This window comes from Megascapheus bottae, chromosome 21 (genome assembly GCF_031878675.1).
Source record: "Megascapheus bottae isolate mThoBot1 chromosome 21, mThoBot2.hap1, whole genome shotgun sequence".
In the NCBI taxonomy this organism is placed as follows: Eukaryota; Metazoa; Chordata; class Mammalia; order Rodentia; family Geomyidae; genus Megascapheus; species Megascapheus bottae.
In genome coordinates this window covers 28,982,170-29,004,811 of record NC_143529.1, presented here as the reverse complement: position 1 = coordinate 29,004,811, position 22,642 = coordinate 28,982,170, and positions in this window count along the sequence as shown.

Here is a 22,642-nt window from a genome sequence, read left to right as displayed (position 1 = left end):
CCTGGAAATAATTGAGAATTGAATGAATGATCTGAATTGAATGAATGATGAGATTGTAGCACTTTACATAGGTTAAAGCATGGATGTACATATTGCATGCTTTGGTAGATGTGTAGGTAGCCTTCAGGTCACAAATTACTGAAGGAAAGCCAGTGTTAGTTAGCTTTCAGCTACTATAATGAAATACCTGAGACAATCAACTTGCTTAGAGGAGGTTATTTTGACACACAATTTTTGGAGGTACTTTTCCTTGGTTGGTTGTTTCCTATACTTCAACACTTGGTTAGCTATTTGCCTCCAATAAATGACTCAGCCTCAATCCCACTTCCAGGGTTTATGGTCTTTATGATGGTACCAAAATTTGAAAAATTATGTTCCAAGCTTCTATATCTCACAATCTAGGACTCCTGTCAAGGGTCAAGTGTTAAGCTATTCTTTGATTCTACACATCCTAAAACCCAGTGTTATCACACTTAATGTTGTAAACTTCATCTGATCTGTTTTGCTGCTTGTCTTAGTCAGTTTTGTGTTGTAACAGAATACCACAGACTGCATTTTTTGCCAGTCCTGGGCTTGAACTCAGGGCCTGAGCACTGTCCTTGGGCTTTCTCAAGGCTAGAGCTCTACCACTCAAGCCACAGCACCACTTCTGGCTTTTTCTGTGTATGTGGTACCAAGGAATCAAACCTGGATCTTCATGCATGCTAGGCAAGCACTCTACCACTAGGCCAGGCTGCATAATTTATAAAGAAAATATATTTACTTATGTCTTGTCATTCTAGAAGCTGAAAATTCTAGCACTGAGAGAGAGACTTGATCTGATGAAAGACTTCATGCTGCATCATCCCAAGAGAATTTGAGAGCAAGTAAAAGTTGCAACTTATGGACTTGAGCCCATTTGTAATTAGCATAAATCTATTCATGAGGGGAGAGCTCTCTGGCCTAGTCACCTGTCAATAATCTACACTGTTGCACTGGAGGTTAGTTTCCAGACCATGGTTTTTGATGGACACATTCAAGCCATGGCATTACTCAATACATACTGTACAATATTTACAGGTCACCAGTTTGATATTGAATATTCATCGGTAAGCAAAATGATCATCCAGCCTACCATCCAACTGAAGAAATTCATCCAAATATATATATGGAAATTCTATGCTAATTACTGAAAAGGATTTACTATCAGAAAAGAAGCATATTGAATGGAAAAGGAAGACTTGCAGTTGTTTACCTCTAAGCACTAAGAAATACAAGCATAAACCAAATTTCTTAAGAGACTCAAAGCATGCCTTGAGGGAGATCAGAGACAATGGTGTTCTGATAACAGTCTTATGGCCTCGCCATTACCAGCTGGAGAGCTTTTGCAAGTTATCCAATCTAGCCAGTGTGTCTGATGCTACACCTTCTCTTCCCCCTGCCCTAGGGAAGATGGGAAGGTGTTTCAACAGGCCACTCTAAAGAATGGCTGAAAAGATGGCCTGTAGGAAATCAGTAGGAAAATTACTTCAAAGTAGGGACCAAAAGTCTGAGGCCAAAATATCTGAAAAATAAGGGCAATGTTGGGAAACAGGAAAGAAAGATGAAAGTGGAGACTAAGAATCATAGCAAGAGTGTTCTGGCCATAGAAAAATATCATCAGTTAAATTCTTTTGCTTGGTGAGGAGCCAACCCTAAGTATCAAGGACAAAATCCTATGCTAGAGACACTGGGAAGAAATCTGAACCTTTGGAGTCTGCATAAGTAAAAGTTGGTTTGTTTTTTCAGCCCAAAGTGTGTTTGCTCTCAAGCCTAGATTATTTGTTGCTGTAAGACCTCTGGGGGCTGAGGGAAGATTTCCATGGAGAATAGGTGTCAATCCGAACTGGGACCACATGCTGTGAAGAGCGTCCTTCAAAGGAAACTTGAGAAATGGTTGTTTATATCTTTAATGATTAAAAAAAAATGATGTTATTGTTACCCTGATTGCATTAAGTCATGTCTCTTTCATTTTTCTAACTCACTGTGAAAAGCGCTTCCTAATCAATTTTCTTTTCCTCTTCAATCTCTAAAGTAATGCTAGGAAAAGATACATAATTATTACTCCTAGGAGAGAGGGTTGATGTCCAACCTGGAAAAGCAGGGCAAAGCCAGTCTCTCCACTGACTTCCACCAAAGCTGTGGTTGCAAGTTGCCTGGAAGGCTGCCATGTCAAGTGGAAGGGGCTGCTTGTCCAAACACCTGCTCATCTGAGCTCTCTGACTGATGTACCATCTACAAGGGTGCACTTGACTTTCTGAACAGATCCCCAGGACCTTCTGAAAATGAAGGTATCACTAACCAGTTTGTGTCTCTCACTGGAATACACCCACGCAAACCCCAACCTTTTATAAGGAAAGACTGAAACAAAGTGAAAACTGAATGTGAAAGTCTCATAAAGAGCCAGGAGCTGTTGTGCTGTCTCATGGATGTATTTTTTAGATGTATTACTGGAAGAAACGTCTTTTTAGATCCTCTTAGATGCGCAATGATAAGAAAAGGTATTCGGCCAGGCACTCTTGGATCACACCAGGAATCAGGAGTCTGATATCTGAGGATCACGGTTCAAAGCCAGCCTGGGCAAGAAAGTTTGTGAGACTCTTCTCCCCAAGTAACCACCAAAAAGCCAAAAATGGAACTAGCTAAGAATGCTAGCCTTGAGCATGAACAAAGTTCAGGGGCATTGCTCAGGCTCTGCGTTCAAGCCCCAAGACCAGCATCAAAAAAAAGTTACTATCCATTGATGCTGTCTACTATGACTCATTTGAGATTTTACCGAAGCCTCACCTGGTAATTAAGACCTCTGGCTTCTATAGAAGATAAGAGAAAGAAGAAAGAAAGAAAGAAAGGAAGGAAGGAAGGAAGGAAAGAAGGAAGGAAGGAAGGAAGGAAGGAAGGAAGGAAGGAAGGAAGGAAGAAAGAGAGAAAGGAAAGAAGGAAAGAAAGAAAGGAAGAATGGAAAGAAGGAAGGAGTGATGGTATTCACATACACATATGTATGTGTGTGTGTATATATATATATATATATGTACGTGTGTATACATAGAAATTCTGGGATTGAACTGAGGTCTTTGTGTTTTTTATGCAGATACTCTACCATTTGACCCATGCCCTCAAATAGGGTCTTACATTCATGCTCAAGCTGACTGGACTGTGATCAACCTATTTACTCTTCCCAGCTAGAATAACAGTTGTATACTACCATGCTCAGCTTTGTATTAATTGATATGGCATTTCATCAATCTTTTGCCAAACCTAGAACCACAATTTTCCTAATCTTGGCTTCCTTGTTCGCTAGGATTTTAAGACTGAACCAACCAAACCCAGCTTTGAAAATGGACCCAGATCCAATATCACTGTCTCATTCCTTCTGTTTATAAACCAGGTGAATGTGAGTAAAGTTTAGTAAGATAGCACTTCTTAATCCACATGTGCACCAATCATACATGACTGATACATGATTTAAATTAAGAGATTCTGCTGAAATGGTTAGAAATTGTGAAATACGCTGTCAATTTTAATTGTTACTTATTTTATAAAAATTATCTTCCTTCTCTGGATTCTCAATACCACTACTGAGTAAGCAAGCATAAGAAATTAGAAGGCATTTTCCCAGGTGATGGGAGAAAGGGCCTTGGGTAAGCTGATGACAAAGAGAAGGCCAATGCTGAAACCTGATTTACATCTTTCTGGATGCACTTCCTGGAATCCAGAATAAGAGATATTCCACATAGTTCAAGAGATGCAAAGATCAACAAGAAGACTCAACAAAATCAGAATGTGTCTTTGGAAACCTGCCAAAAGTTTGCCTTCTGCCCAGACAGAATCATTTGTGGTAACTAGAATGTGTCTATAAATATGCAAGCAAATACACAGTAAATACACTGGTAAAAGAAAAAAATCCACTGGGACATGATAAATTGTCCAGGTCTATTGGCCTTAATACAGAGTAAGACCAGAGGAGGATGTTCTGAGGAGAGGATCACAAAGACACAATAGCTATGTGCATATGATCATACAAAGCAATGTTTATTGAGGGGCCGGGAGTTTGGCCTAGGGGTAGAGTGCTTGCCTAGCATGCATGAAGACCCAGGTTCAATTCCTTGGTACCACATACTTAGAAAAAGCCAGAAGTGGTGCTGAGGTTCAAGTGGTAGAGCTCCAGCCTTGAGAAAAATCCAAGGACTGTCCTCAGGCCCTGAGCTTACACCCAGAACTGGCAAAAAAAAAAAAAAAAGAAAAACAAAACAAAGTAATGTTTATTGAAATGAGTTCCAGGAAACAGAAATGAGGAATTTTTTTCTTTGTTACTGTTTTATTTTCTTTTCCTTTTGTTTATTCATTTATCTTTGAGAGGGTAATGGGGCACAGAAATGGAGGGACAAGGGGTGAACAGATGCAGCAGTGGTACTCAATAGACACTGTGTTGAAAATGAATTATACAACTTGTGGGTAGGGATAGGACAGAAAAGTTGGGAGAGAGTCAGGAAAAGGGTAACATTGGTCAAAAAGAATTGAATCCAGGCCGGGAGCTTGGCCTAGTGGTAGAGTGCTCGCCTAGCATGCACCAAGACCCAGGTTCAATTCTTTCATACCACATACATAGAAAAAGCCAGACGTTGTTCTGTGGCTCAAGTGCTAGAGGTAGAGCTGTAGCCTTGAGAAAGCCCAAGGATAGTGCTAAGGCCCTGAGCTCAAGCCAGGACTGGCAAAAAAAAAGAGAGAGGGAAAAAAAATGTACCCTTTATCTGACTTATCTAAGTTTAAACCCTCTGTACATCATGTTTACAATAGCAATAAGAAAAATTTTCATAAACAAGGTAGGAACTAATGTACCGGGTAAGGATAGAGATTTCAGGTTTTGAGTTTTCAGACTTCATTCAGTTAACATCTTACAAATCTTTATTTGTATTTACATTAGCTATAACTAGCAACTGGTATTTTTGCAGAGAGCAAGCAAAGAAGTAAGCAACACACTTCATTACAAGGTTTAGTTAGGTGTGGTGGAACAGATATAGAAGAGGTAAGAAAGAGCAGGACAGATGCTAGAGGAGAAGAGCAAGTGTAATCTTGAACTAAGAAGTCAGAGAAGACTCCAAAAAGTTTTGTAATAGGAAAATTGCTCTTATATCTGAAAATCCCCAAGGAAGATGGTTATAGAGGAGGTAAGCAATCACAACTCGCTTTGTGTTATTTGATTCCTAAGATGGGATTTAACTCTATATTCCACTTCCCAAGTTTACTTAAATTCTTTTTGAGAATGAGCTCACATGTGTCCTCCAATGATCAACAGCTAGGAATTTACCTTCAAGCTATTAGCTGAGTGTAAACCTGCATCCTTGGAATCCCATCACTTGTAGGCTGAGGCAGGAGTATTAGAATTTGAGGGTCGCCTTGGCCACCTAGCATTTTCTTGCTTAAAAAAACAAGGACACAAACAAACCTATTCAAATTATTTTGATGAATGAATGATACCCAGATTTAAAAAATCTTGTCCCCTGAGAAATCATGCCTCACTTTAACCAAGTGAACACTTACTGTGTTCCATGTAACCTTGATAATCTTGTCCCTGGCAACAAGCAAACCTCTTGATCCCTGATGCTCTCCCTGGAACTGCTCGTCCACTGTCTCACCAAGCTAACATGGCACCTTTCATTCTGCACTCTTTATCAGGCAACCTTGCCTTTCAGCTGCCTGATTGCTGAATTTCTGTACAGTTTCTTTCTGTTCTGACAATGAGCTGCGATCCAGGCCTGGTGATGCTAAGACAGAGTCCCTGGCTATAGGCAGAAAGATACTACAGAATGAACTTGTTAACTCGTATTCCTCAGAAGAATACAAGGAGGACGAGCACATAACATTTTTATGAGCTACCAGGTCTAAGCAGCTTCAAGAACAAATGAGAAAATGGGAAGAATGAGTCTGAGGCTCTTAGATAAGCTCCTGACTTGCTGTGGAAGTTCTGTGTCATTCACATCCATTCATTTCACTGCTAGCTTCAGTAATAACCTGAATAGGTTGGCACAGATGACAAAGGCTGGCCCCTAGTCAGGAAATGAAGAACAGAAGATCTAGTAATACAGACAAGAAGGGACCATGCCTGAGTAGTGGCTGACCATTCAGACTGCAATCTCAAAAGTAGAATGCCATTTACTCTATACCTTTAAATCATTCTTATTTAGAGTGATCAATTTTTCTATGCCATGCCACCCATCTGCAGCATCAAAAGTTAAAAACTTGCCAGTCATGGTGATGTATGCCTATAAGTTTTGTTAGGCTAGATGAGAAGCAAAGGTAAGACCATAGAGGTTAAAGGCTAGCCTCAGGCAAAAGGGTGAGACCCTATCTTAAAAGTAAACTAAACTGAAATAGTCTTTGCTTATCAAGTAGTACTTGCTTACCAAGTACAAGGGCCTGAGCTCTAATCCTATACTACTCCCCTCCCCCCCCAAAAAAATTAAGACTCAGTATCCTCAGTAAGATCCATCTTGTTTTGATGAATCATAACATCTGGCAAAGCCAGCAAGAACAAGATATATCTGAGCAGCTGGGGTCCATTCTGCCTTCTACAACAACCTGAAATTCATATAAACTGCATCTGTTCTCATTGACGTAACCTCCTGAATGAAACTTGCCATCTTTTTTGTTTTGAGTATCAAATATTTGTACAGGGTGCTTCATTTTGAAACATCTCTTTATGTATATAATGCATCTTGTTCAGAGTCAAGCCCTACATCCTTCTTCCTTTTCCCCTTCCCTTTCCCCAACCAATCTCATTGCGTTTCTTTTTCACTAAAGCATTTGAATAGGTGACAAACTGGTCTGATCACGTTCACAATCCCCTCAAAGCAGTAAACAACAGGCTTCATAATGAGCACTTTTGAGGGACCCCCCCCACACAAACACCATCAGTCTATGCTCTTGCTAGATAGGAACTCAACCCTCAACCCCAGGAGGAATATCTTTTTAATATTCATAAACTATGAAAAAGAAACTGAGACAAGACAAATTACACAATAGATGGTAGAGATGTGAAGAAAACCAAAGAAGTCCTCCGGAATCCTGAGGACTGATGTCGGAGTTTCCTGTCTTTAGAGAATGGAGACGTGAGATCTTCTTGGGGCTCCTCTCTGAGGGAAGAGTCTCACTACTTTCTTTCACAACATTCCTGTACCATCAAATAAACTTACTCTGTTTACCTTAAAAAATAAAAATAAAGAATAGAGTTGCTCTTTCAAGCAACTCTAGGTTGTGGTCCTTCCTTCTGGTTCAGTTCTAGTTTCACAATTTTTGCATGTACAGGAAAATTTCATACACTTCACATACTACCCTGCACCAGGAACTCATACCACATAGCAGGCTGAAATCAAGAAGGTCATAATTTCAGTCAAACTCAGACAAAAATGATTGTAAGACTATCTCAACAAGAATAATTGGACATGGTGACATGCACCTATCATCCTACCTAAGGAAAGAATCATAAATAGGAGGATCACAATCCAGACCAGAGCAAGAAAAAGTGATATTCTTTCTCAAAAAATAATCAGATCAAGGGGCAACAGAAAAGCAGGGCAGGCAAAAACAGTAATTATATTCAATGTACATATATACAATGTACATATGCTCAATAACCCAAGGGCATGGATGAGACTGGGAAAGATAGGAGATAATAATGGAAGGGGTGATATTATCGAAATGCATTATACTCATAATATGACTTGCTAAATAGAAACTCCTTCATAAAACTACTTAAGATAATATTGACATGGTGAATTGAATCTCCCCCATTCAACTACTTGCAGACAATAAAAATGTTAACTAATAAAAAGATTAATTTAAAAATAAAAATAACCAAAGCAACAAAGGAAGAAGTTAAAAAAAAAAACAACAGGCCAGTAACTACACAAGGAAATATTCCCAATTTCTGGCCCTAAAGGAAACATAATTCAAAACAATTTTGAAACTATACTTCTCCCACCATCAAGAACATGAACAATGAGCTGGGCACTGGTGGCTCCCGCCTGTAATCTTAGCTACTCAGGAGGATGAGATCGCAGTTCAAAGCCAGCCCCAGCACTAAAGTCCCTGAGACTCTTATCTCCAATTAACCAGCAGAAAACCGGAAGTGGGGCTGTGGCTCAAGTGATAGAGCACTAGCTTGGAGCTGAAGAGCTCAGGACGATGTCCAGGCCCAGAGTTCAAACTCCATACCCAACAACAACAATAAATATGAACAATGAATGGCTTGTGAGAATGCAGAGGAAAAGAAACCCCACGGCACTGTTGGTGGGAAAGTAAATTAGTGTAGCCACTACAGAAATCAATATGGAGAATCATCAAAAGAAATTCATAATAGAACGATTACATGAGGGAGAAGGAAAGTGGGAGAAAACAAGGAAGGCAGTAACAATGTTCAACAAGAAATGCACCCATTACCTTACAATTATAACCCTTCGACATCACCCTTACCATAAAATTAGTTTTTTAAAAAAGAATTATTATGGGTCCTGGAGTTTAACCTAGTGGTACAGTGCTTGCCTAGTATGCATGAAGGCCTGGATTTGATTCCTCAGTGCTACATACATAGAAAAAGCTGCAAGTGGTGCCCCCAGCTGTTCTCTAGTCTTGAGAAAAGCCCAAGGACAGTGCTCAGGCCCTGAGTTCATGCCCCATGACGGGCAAAAAAAAATTATTATATGATCCAGCAAGATCACTCTTGGGCATTCATCCAAAAGACTGCAGATCAGTATACAATAAGAACCCCTGTAGGTACATACTTATTGCAGTAGGATTCACCATAGACAAGTCATGGAAACAGCCCAGGAGCCCTACAACAGATGAATGAATCAAAAATGAAACATATATAATATTATATATCAGATACTCATACATACTCACATACAATAGATATATTTATCTATGTACACTCATATATTCTATGTATTTATATATTCTATGCATAGATATATTTAGATAAGTATTCTATATATACAATATGGTGTATATGCTATGTATCTACAATATATATTTAAATATATACTACTTATAGGACATACTATATAGTATAAAGTATATGTAGTATATATATACTATAGGAACAGTATATAATATATGTAGTATAAATAGGTATAGTATATGTATGCTATATATTTAGTATATAGTATATATCTCTAAATATCTATTATAGATGTGTAGTACACATACTATATTTATATAAATATAGAGAGATAATATATATTTATAGAGAGATTATATGCATATATAATATATATCCTATATAAGAGAAATATAGGTAAAAAGAGAATATAGTGAAATTTCATCATCATCATATAATGTCATTTTCAGTGAGGTAAGTGGTCGGAAAACATACTGAGTAAGTATGTCAGACTCAGAGACACAAGGGTACATTTTTTTCTCTCTTATATAGCAATTATACCTAAAATATAAACATATTTGGAAACACATGGAAGTCCATATGTTTACACACACACACACACACACACACACACACACACACACAATCAACTTAGCAAAATAAATACAAGGAAACTGAACCATGTCTTGACCAAGCATGGTAGGATCTAAAAGAAGGAGCTGGATTAATGAAAAGTAAAATAATGGAAAATACAGTGATAATACTCGATGCTAGGAAGGATGGGGGTTGGTGGGTGGGATGGATGGAGGGTGAGAATGATGAAAAGGGTGAGTGTGATTAAAATGGATCTAAATGGACATGTTAAATTGAAAGCCTTTCCTACAACTATCTGAAGAAAACATTAAAAAATACAAAACGAAATAACTCAAACAATGCTGAAGGCATGTCTCAAGCAATAGAAGGCTTGCTTTGCAAGTGGGAAGCCCTAAATTCAAATTATAAGTAAATAAATATAAGAAAACAAAGACTAGACTACAGACACCAGCAGGTGTTGAGTGGAAAAGAACCATAGGACTGTTCTTCAAGGATGTAGCTGCCAGTTTATAGGGAAGATGGCTGGTGTGGCTATTATGAAGACTGTCAGTGCCCAAACGCCTGGGTTTGACCTGTACTCTGGCCAGAACCCCACACTAAGGCCACGCCCCTGAAATTCATCTCAGAGCCATTCCTCTGCTCTGGCCCCTGGAGGCAGTTTGAGAGCAGGAATTCCCAGCCGATTGTCCACAGCCTGGGCTCCATCCAAGCTTGGATTCCCCCCAAGCAGTGGCTCCCTGGGGATCATTAAGTCCTTCCTGTTTCCTGTGTAGTATCTTCTCTGACTTTCTGACAGCTCCTTTCCTCACCAGGCCTGAAGGCTAACATCATCTTTCTTCCTGTTAGCCAAAGAAATTACAGACATGGTAGTTGTTTTTTTTTTTATTTCGGAATAGTCCCACTTTAGGGGGAGAGTTTTCCGATGTGAGGTTTTCTGTGATTGTTTGTATAATGAAGTCCAGGCTAAAGCCATTGTGATGTCCCCAAGGCACTGCCTCTCAGCTCTGGAATTTTCCTTCAGCTCTGGCCAGCCTCGCCCTCCGCTTCCTGTGGGCTCTGGTCCCACAGCCCTTCCAGCTGCTTCTCAAGAAAGCCTCCTTCCTCCGGCCAGGTCTTTCTGGGAACCACGAACACCCAGCCTCTCAAACTTCTCCCCACACTCTCAATGGCTGTGCTCCTTGGAGCACAGTCCCTTCTTTTATTCTCCACTGTCATACTTTTAAGTGGATTACATTTCAGGGATAGTACAACCCATATTATCTTCAGAGATGAAAACTTTCTGGGGGGAAAATTACAAAATCACCTACTCTCATACCAGGATATTTACCCCACCATCCCTCTCATTTTATTCCCATCTTCTCCTATCAGCTCAAGGTACTGTCACTGCTGTGGACTCAATGCTCATGTCATCTCTCCCTTAGATTCCTATGTCAAGGTCCTAGACCTTACTATAATGGTATTAGGAGGGTGGGTCATAGGAATGGGGACCTTCTAAATGGATTAATGATCTTTTAAGAAGATAAAAGGCCAAGGGTGATGGTGTACATCTGTAGTCCCTGCATCTGGGAGGCTGAGAGGTGGGTTGCTTGAGGCCAGCCTCGTCTACGAAGCATGACCCTGTCTCCAGAAGAAAGACTAAAGAAAGAGACAGAAGAGGAAAGAAAGACATCTGACTTCTTCCTAGCTTCCTCTCTCTGTGTGAGCGCACACAACAAGAAGGATCCATCTGCAGGTCTGAGAGTTGGCTTGCAGGAGTAGAATCTGGACCTTGCTTTCACCACCTGCAAAAATTATGAGAACACTTGGACCAATGCCTCAAGTCATGTAAGTCAGCAGGCTACATAGATAGCTGCACATCCATGTTCAGTGCGGTATTTGTCACAACAGTCAAGGTGGGGCATCAGCACAGGGGCCCATCCATTGATAAATCAATAACAAAACCATGATGCATATACATAGTGGAGTGTTGTTCAACCATCAAGAAAAATGAAATTATACCATTTGTTGGAAAATGGGTAGAACTAAATATCATCACATTAGGCAAAATAAACCAGACTGATGGGGGAAAAAATAAGCATGAACAATGGAAAGAATATTAGGGCAGGGCCTGGTGAGAAGTGGGAGGAGGAGAAGCAAAGACAGTGTGAAGGGACAATATGATCTAAATACACAAAAATATCATAATAAAACCCATGGAAAATGTGTAACATAGTTTATAAAATGGACTTGAAGAATGAGGTGCTAAAAGGGTAATAAAAAAAACTAATATGATCAAAGTACATAATATGCATGGAAAATCACAATGAAACGCTTCACTTTATACAATTAATATCACTAATAAAAATAATGTTTGAATAAAACAAAACCATGAGGAGCTAATATCTATGATATTTGATCAGAACAGCCTAAGCTGACTGAGATTCCAGAACTGAAAACTCACAAACATTAGAAAATCTTTTCAATTTTAGTCAATGGATGGGATTAAGCTTCATAAACACAGACACCTTTGTTTTGTGGACTGATCTATCTGAAGTGTTTTGTTTAACAGGCATTCAATAAAAGTTTACTGAATGCAGGAAAGAACACATTACTTAACAACCATTGCTAAAGACCAAGAAAATGTATTTCCTGGTCTTCTTATGTTATAAAATCTGTTGCTATAGCTCTTCAACTATAAACATTTAAATTACCTAATCCCTCTTAATTTTTTGACAAGAAATAAGAATTTCCATATCTTGGCTATGGTAAACAATGCTTCAATGAACATGGTTGTGTGGGTGGCCTGGTTTGTGGTCCATTGGATAAATCCCAGGAGTAGAATTGCTGGGTTATAGGGAAACTCTGTGTTTAATATTATAAAGAACCTCCATAGTGCTTGCCAGAATGGTTGAATGAGTTTACATTCTCACCAGCAGTGTGATATGGTTCCCTTTTGGCCACATCCCCGGAAACATTTGCAATTGTTAGTTTTCCTGATAAAGGTCATTCTAACTGGAGTGAGGTAGAATCTCCATGTTGTTTTGATTTGCATTTCTTTTGTGGCCAGAAATCAGTGGACAAATGGATCAAGAAAATGTGGTGTGTGTGTGTGTGTGTGTGTGTGTGTGTGTGTGTGTGTGTGTGTACACACAATGGAATTCTACTCATCCCAGAAAGAATAATGTGCTATTCATAAGGAAATGGGAAAAAATCATATTAAGTGAAGTAAGGCAGAGCCAAAGAAGTATAAGCTGCATGGTTTCCCTCATTTGTGGTAACTAGAATTTGTCTATGAATCTACAAATAAACATATTGAACTATATATAATGTATATATATATACGTGTATATATATGCACACACACTGGGATATGATAAATTATATAGGACTCTAGTCATAACATCCAAAAGAGGATATTCATAGGAGTACTACACAAAGGCTCAATAGCTATGTATAGATGATGATATGAAATAATATTCTATGAAATGAACTCCAAGAAAAGGAAACAAGAGACATTTTTAGTTGTGATTATTGCTATTTTTTTTCTTTTCCTATTGGCTTTTTTGTTTGTACTTGGGAGGGTAAGGGAAGACACATCAGAGGTGGAACATGGCTGAACAATACAGCAGTGATACTCACTAGATACTATATGGAAAATGAACTGGATATGTTGTGAGTAGAGACAGATGAGGGCGACAGAAAGGAAGATGTGGTTGTAAAACAATTGTACTCATTACTCATTAACCAATTTATGTAACTCCTCTGTACAACAACTTTCTACAGTAACATTTTTTTGCCAGTCCTGGGCCTTGAACTCAGGGCCTGAGCACTGTCATTAAGGCTCTACCACTTGAGCTACAACACCACTTCTGGCTTTTTTTTATGTATATGGTAGTAAGGAGTTAAACCCGGGTCTTTATGCATGCTAAGCAAGCACTCTACCACTAGGCCAAGCTCCTGGCCCCTACAATAACAATTGTTTGGAAAAGAAAAGTTTCTGTTCAACTTGTATCACTTTGTCAACTAAGGATATTTTCAAGTCTATCTCACTTTTTCATTTTACTAAAGTTCACATAATAAAGACATTTCCCAAAAGTAAGAAACTTCAAGTATTCAAGAAATAATAATGCTTGTATTGATTCTGAAAATTAAAGTCTTTGTTTCATACTCCTGCCATGGAAAAATTTATCTGAGTTTTGGGTAACAAGCTAAGGTGTATCTTGGAAGAGTCCTATAATCCAGCAATATTAAAAAACATTAATCTATAAAATATATAATATTGGCATAAATATGGAAGGCCATCTTCCATAAATTCCTAGTATGTGTCTCCTCTGTCCTATTAATGAATACAATTATAAATACAATTAGGAAAAGCATATATATATATGTATACACACACATATGTATATATTAAATAACGACCAAAAATCATTTTTTAAAACACCAAGAATTGGGACCTTCTGGATGAGGCAAAAGGTAAGGTTACAGAACCAATCTTAGATCCTCAAATGTATGAGCTACAATCATCACTGATAGCCTAAAATGCCCTGCATCTTAAGTTTCTCCATCCTCACAAATGGAGGGTGAAATTGACATACAAAGCAAATAATGGCTCCTAATTTTGTTATTCCTGGAGTAATAGGCTGTGGTACATTAGTGATTTTTAAGAAGCATAATTTGGGAGTATGGCAACAAGAGTCACTGAATTCTTTGTTTCCCAGCAGTGAACACATTCTGCACTCCTAATCTTTTGCCTAGTGATAGCACTGCATTGTAGCTAATGATTAATGCCTATTGCTGATGATTCCAGATGAACGGTTTGATGGTTGATCAGAAAATCCCATGCAAGGCCACAGGCAAGTTGCCTTTACCAGTTATTTATCACCAAAAAGTGAGCCTCTCTGCATCACAGCAAGGAAATGAGAGAATCAAAGCTCAGTCCTATTGGTGGTTTTCAATTTACCTTTAGGCAAGCTTGGAATGCCTAAGGGGAGGCACTAGAGGAATGGCACATCTAGTTAGAAGAGCAGAAATCAGGCTGTTCCTGCAACCCTAACTTGCTCTTACAGAGACTGACGAATGGACAATGGTCCTTGTGACCAGAACAACAGCTAAAGAACTCTTTTTCCAGTTAGCACATTGATTAGAGATTTCACAAGGACATATATTCTCCTTTATCAACTAATAGGTTTTATTATTGAAGAGATAAAGTATTCTGGCATGGCCTTGCTTAATACAGTTTTTTGTTTAAGGTCCATGACATTTCTGCATAATAAAAAGAAAACAGCACAATGCAAGCAGCTCTAATTTTACATGAATTTTCTTGAATAAACATAATGGTGTTATGTTTTGTTTTGCATGAAATAGGCATAAAGGAGAATAAGTCTGTCAATATTCTTTGAGAAACCTTCCTTTTTTTTTTTTTTTACAAATTCCAGGGCTTGAATTTAGGGTCTGAGCACTGTCTTTGAGCTTTCTCAAGATTAGAGCTCAACCACTGGAGCTGTAGCACCGTATCTGGCTTTTTCTATGTATGTGACACTGAGGAATCAAATTCACGTCTTCATGTATACTAGGCAAGCACTCTTCTACTAGACCAAACTCCCAGCCCCCAAGAAACTTTCTTTATAAATTGCGGTGGTAGGATGAACTACCTTAAATAGAAGAAAGCAGAGGAGAAAACAGAAATTCTTCTTATGTACCTTTTGTGTGTTTTAATATTACAATTTCTAGAAAATATTACAATTCCGTTTGATCTCTTCTAAGCAGACAGAGCAACTCCAGTTGCAACTCCAGTTACATGAAAGTTAAACGCAGGATCATGGTCCAGGGCCAGACCAGACAAAAAGATGAGACACTGGGGCAGGGAGTTTGGCTTAGTGGTAGACTGCTTGCCTAACATGCATGAAGACCCGCCTTCGATTCCTCGGTACCAGATGCATAGAAAAAACCTGGAAGTGGTGCTGGGCTCAAGTGGTAGAGCTCTAGCCTTGAGAAAGTCCAAAGACAGGACTCAGGCCCCAAGTTCAAGGCCCAGGACTGGCAAAACAAACAACAACAAAAAAGGATGAGACTCTGTCTAAACATTAACTAATGCATAGCTCCTGTGGTAGAGTACCTGCCTGGCAAGATCAAAGTCCTGAATTCAAGCCATGGTACTGCAAAGAAAAAGAATTATATTCATTAATTCGAAAATGGAAGACTAACATCACTTCCTTATTAAATTTTCTATGTTCCTAGAAGTCATTCCATACTCATGTTTATAATTTCATGTTAATTATAAGCCACAACATATAAATTTTTTATGGCCAACAATACCTCTAAAGTAACTTTTGAAGGGTGCATACCTTTTACTAAATTGTCTTATTTTTTGGTGATTTGTTTAATAACACTTTTTGAAATAAAATTTTAGACACTATTTTCTTGACCAACTTTTTAAAGTAATATTTAATTTCTAACAAATGCTTTTAATTCCATCTTCCTTTTTAAATTTTTCTATATTAAAATTTAAAATATTCAATTAAATGCTGTTGCACTTATATTGAACTCACAGGTTTATTTGTTATAACACAGCCTTATGCTTGGCTGTATTAACTTTTTACTGTTGCACAACAGTTATTGTGACAAGTTTATTGTCACAAAATACGAAGGGTTTCTAGGTGTAGTTGGGGCTTGTGAGTCTCTTCTAAGGTTTTTAGTCATCTCCCAAATATAATGACTTTTACAGAATTCATTTTCTTACAGTTGGCACTTGCTCATTTGGTTTGTGACACGATGACTCATTACTGCTTTCTCCAGTCATGCAGTAACACGTCTCTCTCATTCCATATTTTTCTTTAAAGTCTCCTCTGATTGGGTGAGCTTACTCAGGACAATCTGTATATTAATTAACTCCAGGTTAATTTATTAGTAACCTAAACAGGGAAGAAAGATCTAGAAGGTTCCAAGGATTTACCCACCATAACAGGGAAATCAAGCAAGCCAGCAATTTTGATTCCATCTTCAAAGTCTATCTTTCTCACTGTAATGTGTCAACCTGGCTAGGCTACAGGCTGCCCAGACATTTTGGTCACACATTATTCTTATTGTCCATGACAGTGTTTTGGGATAAGGTTAACATTTGAATTGAGCATATTGCCTCTCAAGTGATGGAGGGTCTCACTCAGCTAAAGGTTTGAAAGGAACAAAAATGTTGAGTGGGAGGAAAATACTCCTGCCTGGCTGCCATTGAGCTTGCAGGTTGTTTTCTTCCTGCCTTTGGACTAAAAATAAAGCATTCTTCCAGGTCTATGGATTATGACTCTTTGATTAAAGCTATACCAGTGGCTCTCTTGGGTGCTCCGCTTGTCACCTTCAGGTCTTGGGGCTAGCCAGTCTCTTTGGCTGTGTGAACAAATTCTTTTTGTATCTGAGAATAAAATCTTTCTTGGTTCAGATTTTCTGGAGAATAGTGAGTAGTGAGAGTGGTATTGAGAGTGGTTTCAGAGGGACTGAATTCTTTAGGGTGAGCTATCTAAATCTTTTTGGGAGACTCTGGATTTGCTTTTTTAACATGATTGGATTTAAAGACTCTGACAATACTATTTCCATTAGTTAAAAAAACACTGCTAGTTGAAGAAATGATGCAGTAATAGAAATATGCAAAATATTACCAAGAGGCCCTCCTAGCATAATTCTCACAAGAAGCCAGCATCTGAGCAATTATCTGCATATACTTTTGAGCATTTTTGCAAATTTACGAATATAATGAGATTGGCTGGCTGCTTCTAATGTCACTGGAAAAAAATACATAAAGGATGAATTTAGAAATCCAAATGCTCAAATCTCCTAAATTACCTGAAAATATAATTCATATGGCCTGAAGGTGACTTCGTTGATTTTTGTTTTAAAACAAGTCATCCCATGCAGCTGAGGCTAGAATCTGCTGTGTAGGACATCTGCCCTCAAACTTACAACCTTCCAGACTCTACATCCCAACTGCAAAGAAGGTACTGAGTCAGAGGAATGGAATCTTCAATGCTGCAATGTGGATGTGCAAGGGACAAGGAACCCCTAAACTCAGTCCTGATTCTCCTCAGGACCCACTCCACTGCCTGTCTTTATTTCTAGGCCTAAAACTAGGTCCAAGCAAGGCTCAGTAGGTGCCTTTAGACGAGATACACAGTGTGACACAAGAAGAGGTTCATTCCACAGAAATGATCTGCATTTGCTAACCTATGTAAGCATAAGTCCCTAGAACATGAACAGAGGTATGTGTTAAGGGTGTAGGCTCATGGTAGAGTGAGCATTGAGTTGGGTCAGAGTAGATTTACGAATATGGATTCACTTAGCAGACATCCTGCATCTACAGAATTGCAGAGCATTAAGAATTCGAACAGTTGGGTTGCCTAGTTTGATGAAACATGGACAAAATCGAGCTTGATTGAGCAAGTTGAAAATGCTGGACTTGCATTGGTTTAATGTAGAAGAAGGGACTCAGGCTTAGCGAGAACACTGTGTTACATTGGAATTACACTTAAAACCTACTAACCCACTGTAGGAAGTTCAGAAAGCAGCCTTTAACCAGAGTTATAAAAATAAACATGGGTGGAAATCTCTATCCTTGAAAGTTTTGAATGTCTTCTTTGTAAACTACACCTTGGAGTGGGAACTTCAATCACTAAAGCAGAATGCAACCTGAGAGAGAGAGAAAGAAAGAGAGGGGAGTGGTGAGGAAGACAGAAGGAAGTTGGGAAGGAAGAAAGGAAGGAAAAGTAGCTGCTGTGATCATTGTAAGGTCCCAGCAGGCATGCTGATATATTTTATATTCCTCCTAAGATGAAATTAATTTCATTCAATCTGCCTCCTCTCATATCCAAAGGAGAAGCACAGTGCCTAGAGAGCCTCCTCCAATTTTGGAGGCATCACATTTCTCATCTGGACATACTACTTAGACCCATTTCTTTGTAAAGTTGAAGCCTTGAATCAGACATGCTTCTACACTTTGGTCACATGAACCAGTAGGCAAAGTGGTGCTTGAAATGACAGTGGCAGACAGGAATGGTGTGTGGACCCTTTGGCAGACTTGTACGTAGCAGAAACCCTTGAGACTTTAAAGCAAATCCCTGTCATTCTTTGTGGGTAACCATTCCCCTTTTGAGAAATAACTTTGCCTTGCTACCAAGGCTTTTGAGTCTAGTTGCTTAACTATGGGTTACATGTTATTTTGTGGCCTGAGGTGCTCATAAAGCATAGAGTATAATTTGACCCACTGAGTCCTGAATTTGAGCTCACACAGTAGCCCTCCATAATCAGATAGAATGGAGTACCAGCAACTGGGTGTGAAGGGATCTGGAAGTCACTAACAAGTTACATGAAGAAATGACCCAAATACCTTTGATCTCATATCCTGCTATGATGCTTTCTCTCTCTTGGTCCACATCTGTGGATTCATCTCAGCTTAAGAAAGGACTTAGGCCTGCTTTAAGATGATGCTATGCATGGGTACTACCCAAAAGTAGACAGATGCCACACCGCAGGCTCTTTCTGGGACATTCTTGAAGGACAGTGCTTAAGAACAACCATCTTACTAGACATTTGAGTAGCATATCTTTTTGTTCATTGTGCTTGGAAGGAGAAATAGCCAGATATGTAATTATAAATTAATCTATGAATTGCAACCAATGCTTTAGTTAGACAGTGAACATGATTTAGTTAGAAGGAACATGATTTGGAAATTTGAGACTAGGAAATTTAAATTAAACTAGGAAATATAATTTATACAGCGAAAGCTCTCTGAATGTTTGACTGGAGATGATGTTTGTGTTCTATGTGAGTGCTTACCAAAGGGTAGCCTCAGTATGAAAGATTTTAACGATCAAGCGGATAAGGTGGCCCGTTGTGGAGGAACCCTGGGCCTCTTTCCCCATAGGCCCTTGTTATCACCAAATGGACCCATAAACAAGAGGGTGTGGATGAAGGTTATACATGGTATCCACAATATGAACTTCCGTGCACCAGAACTGACCTGGCTAAAGCCAGAGCTGGGAACTCAAGCTGCCCACAGCAAAAAGCAGCGTTGAGTTCCCAATATGGCACCATTCCTATCTCTGAGCGTGACTAATTGGCAACTTGGTAGCAGTTTGTTCACTCTGGACAAATTCCATCCTGGGAGAAACATGTATTCTCACCAGGACTAACATTTTCTTTGGGTATGAATATACCTTCCCTGAATGCAAAGCTTTGGCCAAAATGACCATCAGTGAACTTACCAAAACTCTTCCCTACAGTCACTTCACAGAAAGAAACTCATTTCATAGGAAATGAAATGTCCTACATATCCCAAACTCCAGAACTCCACAGGTCTTGTTTCCTACTATCCTGAAGCAGCTAGCAACCTTTGAAGACTCAGTTACAATACAACTATGTGGCAATACCACACAGGGATGCAGCAAGTTTCTCCAGAAAGTTGTATAGATTCTGAATTTATAGCCAGTCTTTAATGCTATTTCTCCAATAGCCAGGATTCACAGGTCCATAAAACAAAGGGGAGATGTGGGAGAGATACCATGTCCATGTACTATTAGCCTAAGTGATCTACTAACAGAAATGTTGCTTCCTGTCCCTGCTTCCTATTCTTGCTCAAGCCATGCTTTTGTGCTCTGCTGGCCTAGAGGATTTGGTTCCAGAGGGAGGAATATTTCCCTTAGGAGACACAAAGATTCTATTGATCTGAAGGCAGACTGTTGCCAAGCTCCCAGTGATTCTTGCTCCAAAGGCAAAGAAGGAAGCTATTATGCTAACTGGGTTGATTGATATTGCATCCAGTGAGGAAAGTAGACTGCAACTTCACCATGGAGGTAAGAAAGAGTATGTCTGAAATGCAGGGAATCCCTTAGGAAGTATCTCAGTAGAACTAATTCCTAGGATTAAAAGAGTTGTGAAGTTTCCTTGGAGGCCTATTAGTAGTCTTGACATTTTGGGAATGAAGATTTGGGTCACCAGGTATACAGTTATGATCAGCTGAAGTGCTTATTGTAGCAAAGTAAATATAGACTGGATAGCAGGAGAAAGTACTTATAAATACCAGTTGTAATCACATGAGTCATTAGTTACAGACTAAATGTTTCATGAGCATTTCCTACTTATAAGTCCTATGTTTATATGTGCATGTAGAACAATCAGCTCTGTATCTCCCTCCCTCCTTTATTCCCTTATGTTGTAACATAAGCTATACATATATGTGCCATTTTCCTTATTTAAGTTATGTAGTACCACAAAAATAGTAGATATCACACAAGGATTTTCTCTAATCAAGAAGGGATTAGTGTGTTTTTTTATTGTATGCAAGATAGGTGTATCTTGTTTAGCAGAATTACAGCCTTGATTTTCTTGGACAACAAAGAAATCTCTAGACATTAAGTTTGGTTTAAAGAAATGCATGTGGGTGCACAGTGTTGAGGGCTGGACTTGTGGTGGCTAATTTTCTGTCAACTTGACTGGCTCACAGAGAACACAGATAACTGGTCAAACTATTCTGAGGGAGTCTATAAGAATATTTTCATATGAAATTAAAATTTGAATCCAGACTAAGAAAGCAGATTTTCTTCCCAGATGTCTGAGTAGAATATAAAAGCTGAAGAGGGAACTTCCACACATGACCTTCAACCCTGAACATCAGACATTTTATTGACTTCAGATTTGAAAGGAATTGCTTGTTCTTTGGTCACAGGCCTCCTGACTTCAACTATACCAAAAGGACCTCCAGTTTTTTGGTCTTGATTATGACTGAAATACAATAGGGTTCCTACATTTCTAATCCTCTAAAAGCAGATCTGGGGACTTCAAATTCTCCAAAATCTCATGACCAGTTCCTTCAAACAAATCTCAGCTATCAGATAGAGAGACAGACAGACAGACAGACAGACAGACAGGATTTAGTCTTACCTATCAAGAAACAACCCTGATTAATAAAATGGTTACCTTTACAGTTTCCCAAAGTTAGACTACTTTGTCTAAATTCCCAAACAAAATCACATGAAGTATTTCTCTACCTGTAAATGATGCAAATGTCTTATTGAAGCATATCATTCATATAAAATCACATAAAAATATCAAATGTACATTTGAATTGTCATAAATGGAATATTGCACAATTGAGAACTCTCTTTCAGTGATTAATCTTTCCATGGTAACTGTTATCCCTACTAAAACTATAGATTTGTATTGTCTGCTTCAGAAATTTATAATAAATGGAGTTATACAATGTGTAATCCTTTGTATCTGACTTATCTCCACAACATTGTATTTGTGAAGTTTATCCTCGCCACGGCACATTATTTTATGCCGTTGTTGTTCTACACTATCCCATAACAAGTCATGTGTTCAGTTTTAGCCCTAAGGAGTTGTCCTCTAGGGAGCAGAAACATGTCGGGGGAGGGAGGGAAATCTGAAACACATGAAAGGAAGGAGGAATGGTGAATAAATGCAGTCATTTTATTCAATGTACATTGTATAAAAACTGAACTATGTAACTTGAAGGTAGAAATGACGGGCTCTGACTTAAGGGATCAGAACATCATTGTACAGCTGCTCAATAATAATTTTTTTAAAGAATTCTGTTACTTTGATCATTCTTCAACATGTGCTTGGGGAATTTATATCTATGATTATTTAATAGAATACTTATTAACACCACATGTAACTTTAGTAAGAATCGGACATCTAATTAACTTTGATCTAGGAACATGATAGTTTCTCCACGTAAATTTTCTCCCCATCTTCCATACTTGCTTAGGGTGACATCCATTGGCCCCAGAGATGGAGAAACAATAAAAAGAAATTTTGACTTCTCTTTGACCTGTCAATGTGACACTGTTTTGTGAAAACATTATCTGAGCCATCTTTTTTGTTTCTGAGGCTCGTTTCTTTTCTAATGTTTCATAATTTTAGTTGTATAAAGGAGTTGCCACTTCACAAAGCAGTGTATGAATACAATGCATATTAATCAATGACATCTCTTTCAACATTCTCATCTAGTCCTCTCTTCCCATTGCTTCCTCACTTTATTTGTGTGTGTGTGTGTGTGTGTGTGTGTGTGTGTGTGTGTGTGTGTGTGATTTGAACTCTGGGTCTGGGCATTGTCCCTGAGCTCTTCAGCTCAAGGCTACCTCCCTACCCCTTGAGCCACAGTGCCAC